General features: G+C 48.7%; 1 long non-coding RNA gene across 1 annotated transcript; it reads right to left on the bottom strand.

Moving 5' to 3' along the window:
- Positions 1-277: 277 nt before the first annotated feature.
- Positions 278-8,574, bottom strand: LOC123397341. The gene is made up of 4 exons (XR_006609944.1): positions 8,487-8,574; positions 7,143-7,146; positions 454-1,445; positions 278-351 (listed from the first exon to the last, which is right to left on the bottom strand). It is a non-coding gene; the product is annotated as an uncharacterized LOC123397341 (long non-coding RNA).
- Positions 8,575-12,788: the final 4,214 nt, after the last annotated feature.

The raw sequence follows: 12,788 nt of genomic DNA on the forward strand, positions 1-12,788 counted from the left end.
TGCAACATAATCATGTTATTAACAACGTTGGTCAGAAAAATAACATAACCATATTTATTTCAACAATCACTTTAATATGCTCTTAAAGTTTATTCTATCTAAACTTTTATTTACTTCGTAAAAGAGCACTATTAAATCACTTTGCAGCGGAAAACGTGAATATAAAATTCATGTACTTTTCTACTTTACAGAAAAATTACTTTGTTGAAAATGAAAATTCATGAACTTTATTAACCCTTTTATAAAATCCATGAACTTTGCTTTTTCTGAAAAAACTTAGCCTATATCGGTAGGGCGTGTAGGTGGGGAGTGTGGGGGCGACGGATGTCGTAAGTCGTGCCCCGGCCCCACCTCTGTTTATATAGCGTGAGCACCGCACAAGCCTATATCGGTAGGGCGTGTAGGTGGGGAGTGTGGGGGCGACGGATGTCGTAAGTCGTGCCCCGGCCCCACCTCTGTTTATATAGCGCGGGTCACAGGGGCCGACCAACCATAACGGGTTGGACGACCCCCGATCGGGGCGCATATAGATCAAGGGTCCTGTGGGCCGTTGGGCCCACGCGGAGAGATCAACCTAACACATGCCACTTCGATTAATGATTGGTGGGACAAAACCTTGTTGCTCAAGCAAAAAAGGAGGGGGGTAGATGAATGTGTGGCAGCGATCTATGTGGCTTGGAAGATTTGGAAGGAGAGTAACAGACGTATCTTTCGAAATGAGCAGAAGTCAGCTGAGGGGGTTTGCTTGCTCATTAGAGATGATATAGGCCTCCTTATGGAGGCCAGGAAGTAGTCTTGTGAGGCATGTACAGCCGGGCTGTTTTGTGCAGCATCGGACCACTTTCTTTCGATTTTCTTGCTGAGGTTATCTCAGTGTGTACAGTTTTCTATTTACTTTAATGAAAAGGCAGAGCATCTGCCTTTCCGATAAAAAAAAACATGTGTATGTCAAGAAAAAAAACATGTCCCCAAAACTACATGAATCAAAGTACTGCCCTTATTGTTGTGCCCATATAATCACTCATATCATTAGGGAGGATGAAATACTGATTTCATGCATACAAAACTGTGAAGTATCATTCTTGTCTTCTAAGCATATTAGCTTTGTCCAAATCTTGATTCTTGAGAATTCGATGGCCATATTGTTCAGACTTTTTCATTTAAAAAATGCAGCAGGATTTTGTGTCTCTAGGGACCCATATACCATCGTGTTAGTCATGTACCTCAAGCAGGGATGTAATCAGAACACATGCAAGGACGGTATACTCAGACTATGAGTTAGATAACCATCTGTCATATTTGAAGTTATTTCTGGAAAGCCTGATCAATGCATCCAGCCCGACCATGCTATGTGCACTTGATTTGTGCGATTATGATGCAACAATGATGCCATTGAAACAGTCGGCTATGCTATCGTTATGCGCCTGTTGTAAGTAATCCAGATTCTTATTCAATGATGACAGAGATCTGCCCTTTTATACAACGGGAGGAGACGCAATTGGAAGGGATGCGTCGGTTCCCGGAGAGACGGAGAGAGAACCGTCGTTGGGAGAGAGAACCGTCGTTGCGGGAGGAAATCGCTTGACGGTTGGTTAAGGGGAGATTTCCCCCTAATTACATAATTAGTTTTAACACTCCCCCTAATCTACACTTGACCATGTGGAGTTATCTTCATGATTGTCCAGGAAGCTTTATCATCTCAAAAACTCCTCTTCAAAAGTTCTTCATAAAGACTTTGATGAGAACCTGAAATGTAAACTCAAAGAGATAGCAGAATGTGATGTTATTTGAACAAGGATATCTTAAAAAGAAACTCCCCCTGTTGCCTGCAAGTCTCTAAGTCGTCGCATACCAATTCCGTGAATATATTTCTGGAATGTTGAGTTTGGTAGAGACTTAGTAAACAAATTAGCAAGGTTGTCACATGATTTGACTTGTGGAATGCTTATTTCCCCGCTTTTCTGAAGATTGTGGGGGAAAAATCATTTAGGAGAAATATGCTTAGTGCTATTGCTCTTGATATATTCTGTCTGCATCTGTGCAACGCGTGCCGCATTATCCTCATAGATAATGGTGGGTGATTCAATAGAACCAATTCCACATGATTGTTGTATGTGGTTTATCATTCTGCGAAGCCATACATATTCACATGACGCTTCAGATATTGAAATTATTTCAGAATGATTGGTAGATGTAGCCACTAGAGTCTGTTTGAAAGACTTCCATGATATAGCTGTACCACCATGGAGGAACACAAAACCGGTCTGAGATCTGGCATTATGGGGATCAGACAAATAACCGGCATCTGCATACCCAATCATATCAGAGTCCAGATTTTGTTGGAACTGAAAAAATAGGCCAAGATCCTTTGTGCCTTGGAGATATCGAAAGATATTCTTTACTCCAGACCAATGTCGTTTGGTGGGAGCTGCGCTGTGTCTAGCAAGTAGATTCACTGCAAATGCAATATCAGGTCTTGTGCAATTTGTAAGATACATAAGTGCTCCAACTGCACTGAGATATGGAACTTCAGGTCCCAACACCTCTTCTCGATCATCCCTCGGTCTGAACGGGTCTTTCTCTACGTCTAGAGATCGAACCATCATAGGAGTTTTAGATGGATAGGATTTATCCATATTGAATTTCTCCAATATTTTCTGGATATAGGCAGCTTGGTGTATCATGATTCCTGAGGGAAGGTGTTCAAGTTGAATACCTAAGCAAAATTTGGTTTTACCCAAATCCTTCATCTCAAATTCCATCTTTAGGTGATTGCGTGCTTCATCAATGTCTGGTGCACTGCCAATGATGTTGAGATCATCAACATATACAGAAATGATGCAAAATCCTGTAGAGGACTTCTTGATGAAGACACATGGGCAATCATCACTATTGGAGTAACCTTTCTGAAGAAGGAACTCACTTAGTCGGTTGTACCACATCTGCCCCGACTGTTTTAAGCCATACAATGACTTATTCAGCTTTACACAATACATGTTGCGTTTTGCATTGTTATTCGGGACGAAGATTCCGTCAGGAACCTTCATATGTATGTCCGAATCTAGTGACCCGTAAAGATATGCGGTCACGACGTCCATCAACTGCATAGATAGACGATTTTGCACTGCCATAGATATAAGATATCGGAAAGTGGTTCCACTCATTACTGGAGAGTATGTTTCATTGAAATCAATGCCGGGTTTCTGCGTAAAACCTTGTGCTACGAGCCTTGCTTTATATCTCACCACCTCATTGTTCTCATTCCGTTTCCGGAGGAAAACCCATTTGAATCCCACGGGGAAAACATTGGGAGGTGTAGGTATTGCTTCAGTGAATACCTTCCTTTTGTTAAGCGAGACAATTTCTACTTGGATTGCATCCTTCCATTTAGGCCAGTCGGAGCGCCTTTGGCACTCGACGATAGACCTTGGATCATGATGAGTGAGAAGGGTATCTGTAATCTTTTCAGCAAAATATATGTCGACAGTCGTAGTCTTACGGTCAAATGATTCTCCAGAATCAACATAGTTGATGGAAATTTCCTGCACCCCTAGAGACTCTTCGTGATTTCCCAATACGGTTGAGTCTAGGTGTTCCGATGTTCCAGCTAGTTTGTGCACACTGGGGCTGGGTTGTGAAGGTTGCCCTTCCACTGGGTCTGAACTACCCATCAGGTGTTTGTCAACGTTGAGTTGACCTGCATTTACTGACTCCGAGGATTTTTTCCTCGATTTCCTTTGCTGCTTGCTAGAAGCTAGCTCCAGGTCAGAAGCCATACTACTCCCCCTCTTTTTAGGAACAGGGAGTTGAGTGGTTTTTATTGGTACCTCCACTCTTTCTGGCGCGTTTCTGGCCGGATTTAAGGATTTTGTAACACCTTTTAAATCAGTAAATGAATCTGGCAGATTATTTGCAAGATGTTGCAAATTAATGATCTTCCGAACTTGAAGTTCGGTCTCATGGGTACGTGGATCAGAGGATGAAATGGTATGTGCATTCCAATCAATTTCCGGGCATTCTTTCTGGTACTTGAAATCTCCCCCTAATGCCGGAAAATGTTCCTCATTAAATATGCAATCAGCGTGACGGGCTGTGAACAGATCCCCAGTTAGGGGTTCCAGGTACTTGATAATCGACGGTGATTTGTACCCCACGTAGATCCCCAACTTTCTGTGTGGGCCCATAGATGTCCGCTGTGGTGGTGAGATCGGGATGTATGCAGCACATCCGAACTTACGCAGATGGGAAATGCTAGGAGGATTTCCACGTACCAATTCCAGAGGGGAAGAACTGTGATATGCAGTTGGCCTCAATTGTATCAAGTCAGCAGCGTGTAAAACTGCATGACCCCAACAAGAGGTTGGCAAGTTGCAATTCATCAACAAAGGTCTTGCAATGAGTTTAATCCTCTTAATCAATGCTTCAGCCAAACCATTTTGTGTATGGACATATGGAACAGAGTGCTGAACTTCAATCCCCAAAGCCATGCAATAATCATTGAAAGCACGTGAGGAGAATTCTGCAGCGTTGTCCATTCGAATTGTCTTAATTCGACTTTCAGGATAATGGGCTTGTAACTTAATGACTTGCCTCATTATCTTGGCAAATGCATGGTTTCTTGTGGATAGAAGGCACACGTGTGACCATCGTGTAGATGCGTCAATCAGAACCATGAAATACCGAAAAGGTCCAGATAATGGCTGAATGGGACCACAAATATCTCCTTGAATACGTTCAAGGAATTGAAGTGGTTCAGCTTGTATTTTGAGGTGCGAGGGCCTCAAAATTAGCTTTCCCGTGGCACAAGATGTGCACACAAAATCAGAAGATTGAGGAAATTTTGACTCAAGCAAATTATGACCAATGGAATTGCTAGTAATTTTTCTCATCATCCCGATTCCGGGATGGCCCAGGCGATCATGCCAGGTTTGGAATGCGTCAACATTCTGAAAAATTACTTTGTATGCAACATGTTCCACGGGTTTGATGTACGTATAGTACAAACCAGACGATAAAGAAGGAATTTTCTCATGTACCTTTTTGCCATATCCGTGATCTTTAGTAAAGAGTAAATACTCCTCTTTGTTGTCTTCATGGGTTTCAATATGAAAACCATTCTTACGGATATCTCGATAACTGATCAGGGTACGTGATGAGTCAGGATACAATAAAGCATCCTTTATCGTCACTTGTGTACCACTTGGGAGTGTGAATATGGCACCTCCAGTACCAACAATCACTGTATCGCGTCCAGCGATAGTTAGAATATCTCCATTCATCTTTTTCAGAGTTTGGAAATATTTTATCTCCCTTAGTATGGAGTTTGTGGTACCACTGTCCACAAGGCATAATTCCTCTTCCATCGGATTGTCCCTGTAGAAAAACTATATAAAAACGAAAGAATTTTCAATAAGAAAACCGTATGTTAATACATAGAATACAATCTTTATTATATCAAATGCGCTGATACAATACAATATAAAGACAACAACAAACTTATGTTCTTATTACAATCATCACAAATGGACATAGTTAAATAGATCACCAAGGAGGTCGAGGGACTAGTCAAAGTCGCCAAACACATCGTTTGAGGTGTACTCAAGTAACATGGCCTCCGTTTCAGCAGGGTCCTCAAGAGGATAAGGAATCTTGGCGTTGCTTGGTCTAGGAGGAATATCCTGTGAATCGCCAGCTCCATTTGCGCTATGCGGATGTAGGTTGAAGTTAGCTTCAAGCCTTTTCCCTTGAGGTGCTTTGCATCCCTGAGATTGCTGGTACAGCATGACCAGATGCTTGGGCATTGAGCACTTTTTAGTAGAATGCGAGTAGCATCCACACTTGTTGCAAAGTTTAGTTTTATCGAACTTTGGCTTTGCAGTGCCTTTGCCCTTGCCCATGTTTCTGAATTTTCTGTTCCCATTGCGCTTGTGCTTGTGCTTAGAATTGGAATGTTTACCTCGAAAGGTACCATTAAACTTCTGTCTATTCGCGACATTCAGATGAACTTCAGGTAAAGGTTGTGCCCCAACTGGGCGCTGAGAGCCATTCTTAGCGAGTAGCTCATCATGCTTTCCAGCCTGAAGTAACATGTGAATAAGCTCGGAGTAGACAGTGTAGTTGCGAGCACGGTATTGCTGTTGGAGGATCCTATCAGAAGGGAGCATAGTAGATAAATTTTTCTCTATCATCTCCCCCTGAGTAGGTTCCTTCTCACAAAAACGCAGTTTGGAACATATCTTATGAACAGCATGATTGTACTCACCAATGGACTTGAAATCCTGAAGGCGGAGATGAGTCCAATCATGGAGTGCTTCAGGCAGGACTACTGCCTTTTGCTGTTCATACCTCGTTTTGAGGGCCAGAAACAGAGTACTAGGAGATTCCTCCTGTAAATACTGAGACTTGAGATCTGGATGAATATGGTGCCTTATGGTGAATAAGGCAGCATAATTCTGCTGTTCTGTCAGCGGCGTGGCTCCAGCCGGGAGAGGAGTCTCCGGGGGCTGGATTGCACGCGCTATCCCACGGGACGCAAGACTGATCTTAATGTCCATAGCCCATGTAGGGTAATTGTGGCCATTGAGGGCAAGCTCCTCAAATTCTTTGGCAGTCATCTTGGCCTACATGAGGAACCAGAGATAATCAATTTACGGGTGGTAAACTAAAAACCATCATGGTTGTGTAATAAGAATGCAAAAATTTGATAGTCAAGTGTAAAACTTGAAAAATTCTCAACCTCAATTGTGTGAACATAACACATTGAAGATCACTTAGATCTCACAGTAATAGGCTGCATGTCCATTACCTTGTGTATGCTACAATTTAGATATAAAGGAATACACATTGAAGGTAATCGCATGTCAAGATTGACAAAGCGTAGACCTTACAGTAAGAGGGGATAGTCTGCACATGTGCAGTAGATCACAACTCATTACCTTGTGATTCCAAATAAGACGAGGGAGAAATATTCAAAAATTTGCAAGTTTGAGATGCGAGAGAAGATGATTTCAATCGCAAGCACATGTTCTAGCGAACTGAATATGTGGTAAACACATAGAACATGTCATTCTTCCCAGATGAAATCCGGTACTTTATTTATATCATCAATCCATTGCATAATATAAACACACTTATAATTACACAAATCTTAAACTAGAGTAAATCTAGAACTAGACTAAGTGTAAATAGTAGTACTAAAATAGTAATATTAAACATAGTCTAAAACTATACTATGTACAATAATTAGTACTAACTAATACTAGATATGGTCTGCTCATACATAAATACGAAACTAGTACTAGTAGTACTTAAACAGACAAACACTACCAGCCAATTCGGCTTGGGTCTGCATGGCGTGAAGCCAGCGTAGCAATGAATGCGCCAGGCTGTAGCCATTACACGGACATCACCACCATAGAATAAAAGAAGGAGAAGGAATCGAGATGATAAGGCAGTGACCAGCCGTAGCACCACCTCTCGTTCTTCATCTCGCATCTTCTTTCCCACCTCGCCAGCAAACCGTAGAAACCAGGCAGCGGCGGCACCAGGACCGAGAGCCCCTCCTCCCGTCACTGCACCGGTAATCACCGGCGCCCCACGGGGGGGCCCTCTTCGTCAGAAGAAGACGCAACGGCGACGGGGTCCAGGCGAGTGGCGCCAAAGCCAAGGCCAAGGCTCGCCGGAGCCCACGAGCCGGCGCGGCGGCCGGCCTGGCGGTCGAGGGCAGCGACGGCGCGCCCAAAGAGGCGGCCGAAGCGCCGCTCCGCGCGGCTGCTCGGGCCCGCGTTCATCTCCTCGGTGGTGGGGCATTGGCCACGACGCCCTCCATTCCTGCTCCGAGGCGGACGACACCGGAGGCACCGGTGGGCGCTGAGACGAAGCCGAGCGCCTCCTCCGCGGTCACGTCAGTGCGCATCGGCACAGGTAAGTAGCCGGGCGGGCATCGACTTGGGCCGGCATCCTCGACGGCGGGCGTTGGCGTGTGCGGAGGCAGCTAGTGCGCTGGCGGAGGAGGGGGCGGAGGCGGGTCCGCGTGCACCATCGGCGGGTCCGCGTGCACCATCGGCGGGTCCGCGTGCACCATCGGCGCGGCGTGTCCGGCGAGCAGCCATGGGTTGAGGTCGTTGGTAGGAGGCGCGGTGGCGCCAAGGCCGACGGGTGCGCCCTGGGCGGCGTCCTCTGTGGCGCGCTGGCCACCCGCATGCCTGGGGGCGCGGTAACCGCCCCGTGCGAAGCTACCGGCGGCATTCTGACCGCGTCCAGTGGCACCCTTGGCCACGTGCAGTGGCGTTCCGGCCGCTTCCAGCGTTCAGGCCGCGTCCAGCGAGGGTACGGGGGCGACGGGCAACGAGGCGGTTCCGGCGGTTGTCCTCCTTGACGAGACGAAGGAAGAAAGTAGTCAGGGGCGACATCTCACCAGCGGCGAGTCTTTCTTCCCTTCTCTGTTTCTCTATTCGCTCCTTTTCTGGTAGACAAGTGCTGATAACGTGTTTGAAGAAAATGAGATTCTTATTCAATGATGACAGAGATCTGCCCTTTTATACAACGGGAGGAGACGCAATCGGAAGGGATGCGTCGGTTTCAGGAGAGACGGAGAGAGAACCGTCGTTGCGGGAGGAAACCGCTTGACGGTTGGTTAAGGGGAGATTTTCCCCTAATTACATAATTAGTTTTAACAAAATCAACTGTGTGTCAGTGTGTGGAGCGTATACACAACTAGATGTGCCATAGAGCTTCTGAAATTTCAAAACCAAATAAAAAACTGAAGATATATGTGGATTCAACGAAGGATGTCTTCGCGTGTGCTCTACGAATAAGCAATTGAAACAAAGTCCTGGTAACAGATTTGCAATAATGTAGGATGTAGCATGACGTTCAACTTGTTTGGGCAAGTGATGTTCACCTTGTTCGGTATCTTACCAAAAGGATCAATACTTGGGAACTCAACCAAGAATATATTGGTGCTTATAAATCTCTAACTCTGACTAATAATAATAATAATAATAGTAATAATAATAATAATATAATATAATCTCTTTCTAATAATAAAGCAACTATTGCTTTTGTCGTCCGTCGCGGCAGTTTTGCATAAAAGCCTTTGTGATTTTATGTATTCAACCCGCAGTCCTTCTGTAAGTCAGGTTGAACCGTTTTTTCCGCATATTTACAGACAACCCCTTATAGTTCCTTGTAATCAACCCGCACTATAGGTTTTAGTAATAGTAAGTCAGAAAAACGTTTTGAATTTATAAACTAGTCCCTGTGTTTTCGTCTATTCAACCTGCGATCTGCAGAACGACAGCGACGGCTCGAGCTTGCATTGAACGGATCCACCCGTGCCCCCACACGCGCCACGCCTGGTCGGCCCCGCCTCGCCCTGCAGCAGTCGCCCCCCCCGACATCTCCCTGCTGTTGAATATATGATTTGTTCATGTATATTGTATGACCCGGCCCACCTCCTAGCCTTTGTATAGTTGAGGTTGAGGCCCACTTTATACTCTATATACACGTGTGCTATGAACCGATCAATATATTGTGAAACATTGCCAAACAATTGTTTCCAACATGGTATCATACCTACGATCCTAACCTAACCCTAGCCGCCGCCGTCGCCTCGATCTCATCACCGCTGCCGCCGCCGGCTCACCCGCCGCCACCCCAAGCCGCCGCGTCAATACGCCTCCACGTCGCCGCTCTCGTGAGCCGCCGTCTATCCCTAGCCGTCGCCCACCCGCCGCCGCCGTCGCCCACGCTTTCGCCCACCTCCCGCCGCGCCGCTCTCAGTCGCGTCGCACCACCTAGGTCGCGTCACCCCACTCCGCCGCCCCCCTATCGGCCCATGGCCTCCCCCGCCACCTCCGGCACCACCCGCAGCCGCCACAGCAACCCGTTCGACGACCCCGACCCGTTGTCATCCGCGATCTCAAAATCCTCGCTCGGGTTCCTGTCGTTCTCGATCATCTCAAATACACCTACTATGCCTGGAAGACGTACTTCTCCCTTGTGTTTCGCGAGTACACACTCCGGGATCACATCGATGGCTCCGTGGATTTCCGCTTCATGGAGGACGATGCGGAGTGGATGTCCATCGACGCTACTCTAATCCGTTGGTTCTACACCACCATCTCGAAGGATCTCTTCCACACGGTGGTCTCCGCCGACGATGACGCTCAAGCCGTTTGGACCAAGCTCAACGGCCTCTTCACTGATAACGCGCTCTAACGCAAGGTTTTCCTGCACGGCGAGTTCTTTGGGTGCCAGCAGCTCGACTCGTCTGTTGACTATTTTTGCATGCGCCTAAAGAAACTTGTCGACAAGCTACGTGACCACGGTGAGACGGTCTCCGACGAGCTTCTTCTCAGCACCCTTATCGCCGGGCTGAACGGCGACTTTGGTAACGCCGCCTCCAACATCCCTCTCATCACCAACCCGACCTTCCCGAAGATCGTCGCGTACCTCAAGCTAGAGGAGAGGCGGATGCGGATGTCGCGCAGCTGGGCCACCCACACGGCCCTCACCGCAGGTACCCGCGGTGCCGCGCCACCCGTTGCCCCGGCCCCACCGCCGCGGCCGCCTCGGGGCCCTTCCAGGCGCAGCCGCCGCCCGGGTTCCCCCACCCGCCGCTGCCGCCGACCCCCCTGCAACCTACCGCCGAGCAGCCACAGCACCGCGGTGGCCGCGGTGGCTGCAAACAACAGCAACAACCGGCCGCCCAAGGCGGGCCGCCACGTCACCAGCAGCCGTCGCACCAGGCGGCGCCCTCGCAGGCTAGCCAGAACCCCTGGACATGGGTTGTTCACGCGTACTCCATGCCTGTTGCGCGCGCCCCCATCCCCGGTTTCTTTGGTGCTCGTCCGACCCCTCAGCCGTACACGCCCGCGACACACTACAGCGCCGGCGGGTTCGTGGCGCCACCACCTCAACCGCTGTCGTCGGCCCCGGCTCTCCCACCAGCCCCGTGGGATCCCGCACTTCTAGCGGCACTCCACACCGCTCCAACGCCGGAGCAGTACCCTGGCGGTGGTGATTGGTACATGGATACCGGAGCCACGGCTCACATGGCCGCCAACCCCGGTAACCTTCTTACCGCTCATCCAGTTCACACAACCGCTCGCATTACTATCGGTGACGGTTCCTCCATGCCTATTACTCATGTCGGTCATGCTGCTTTTCCCTCTAACTCCACACCATTACACCTTTCTAATGTCCTAGTTTCTCCTGACATCATTAAAAAACTTGTTTCCGTTCGTTGTCTTACACGTCACAATCCTGTCACCGTTGAATTTGACATGTTTCTTCTTTCTGTCAAGGATGCCCGTACCCAGATGGTACTCTACCGCTGTCACAGCCCCGACGAGCTCTACCCGGTCCACTCGCCCACTTCCTCCGTCGCCGCTCCCATGGCGCTTTCCGTCGAAGTGGACCTTTGGCATATGCGTCTCAGTCATCCCAACACCACCACCCTTCGTCATATTCTTCGAAGTTTTTCATTCACGTGTAATAAGAACACGATCACACTTGTCATGCTTGTCGTCTCGGCAAACATCTTCGTCTTCCTTTTAGCACTTCCTCGCATGTTGCCTCATACCCGTTTGAGTTAATTCATAGTGATGTCTGGACCTCTCCTGTTGCAAGTAACACGGGCTATCTTTATTATCTTGTCATCCTTCACGATTTTTCGCACTATGTGTGGACCTTCTCGTTGCGACGAAAGTCGGATGCTATTACCACCCTCACCGCATTCAACTCATATGTCTCCATGCTGTTTGGACGTCCATTCATGCGTTGCAAACAGATAACGGGAAGGAGTTTGACAACCTTGCGATTCACAACCTTCTCGCCACCCACGACACGATTTTTCATCTCACTTGCCCGTACACTTCGCAACAAAATGGCCGCGCTGAACGCGTGCTTCGCACTCTTAACGATTGCGTCCGCACCCTTCTTTTTCACGCCAATGTGCCACCATGTTTCTGGCCTGACGCGCTTGCCACCAAATCACTTCTCATCAACATTCGCCCCTGTCGCCCTCGTGGCAACTTTACTCCTCATCACCTTTTATTCGGCACACCACCTTCCTATGCTGAGCTTCGCATCTTCGGTTGCCTGTGCTACCCGAGCACCTCTTCCACTACTCCTCATAAGATCGCACTGCGGTCCGTGGCCTGCATCTTTCTTGGCTATCCCGCCAACACCAAAGGCTACCGCTGCTACGATCCCCTCTCGCATCGGGTCATCACTTCTCGACACGTTTACTTTGACGAGATGGTTTTTCATTTTCAGCAGGTACCTACGGATGTTGCAGCCTTGCCCGCTCCCGGTGACGGCCGCCCACTTGCTCTTGGGCCGCCTCCCGCCGTTGAGAGTGCCCCCCGCGCCACGGGTCGAGTTCCTCCCCGCTTGGCTGCCTTAGGGGCCGCACCTCAATCGGCGCCCGCGACGCCTTCAACGTCCCCGGCTTCGACTACGCCGCTGGTACCTCCGGCGGCCACGCCGTAGTCGGTCTCCCCGGACCCAACCACACCGTCGGCCACCTCGGCGGCCGCGTCACCGTCGGCCTCCACGGAGGCGATTGCGCCCCACTCGTCGTCTACCACGGGCTCCTCGTCTTCGTCACCCGTCGTCGCTCCGGACTCGCTGCCCCGCCCGATGACTCGCTCTCAGGCTGGCACCTTCCGTCTGAGCATGCGGTACACCAGCGACGAGTATCTTCTCGCTTCTTCTGCCTATGCGTCGTCCCCTCTCCCGTTGTCAACTCAAGCCGCCCTTCGGGACCCTCATTGGCTCGC

The sequence above is a fragment of the Hordeum vulgare genome, chromosome 5H (genome assembly GCF_904849725.1).
Source record: "Hordeum vulgare subsp. vulgare chromosome 5H, MorexV3_pseudomolecules_assembly, whole genome shotgun sequence".
Lineage (NCBI taxonomy): Eukaryota > Viridiplantae > Streptophyta > Magnoliopsida > Poales > Poaceae > Hordeum > Hordeum vulgare.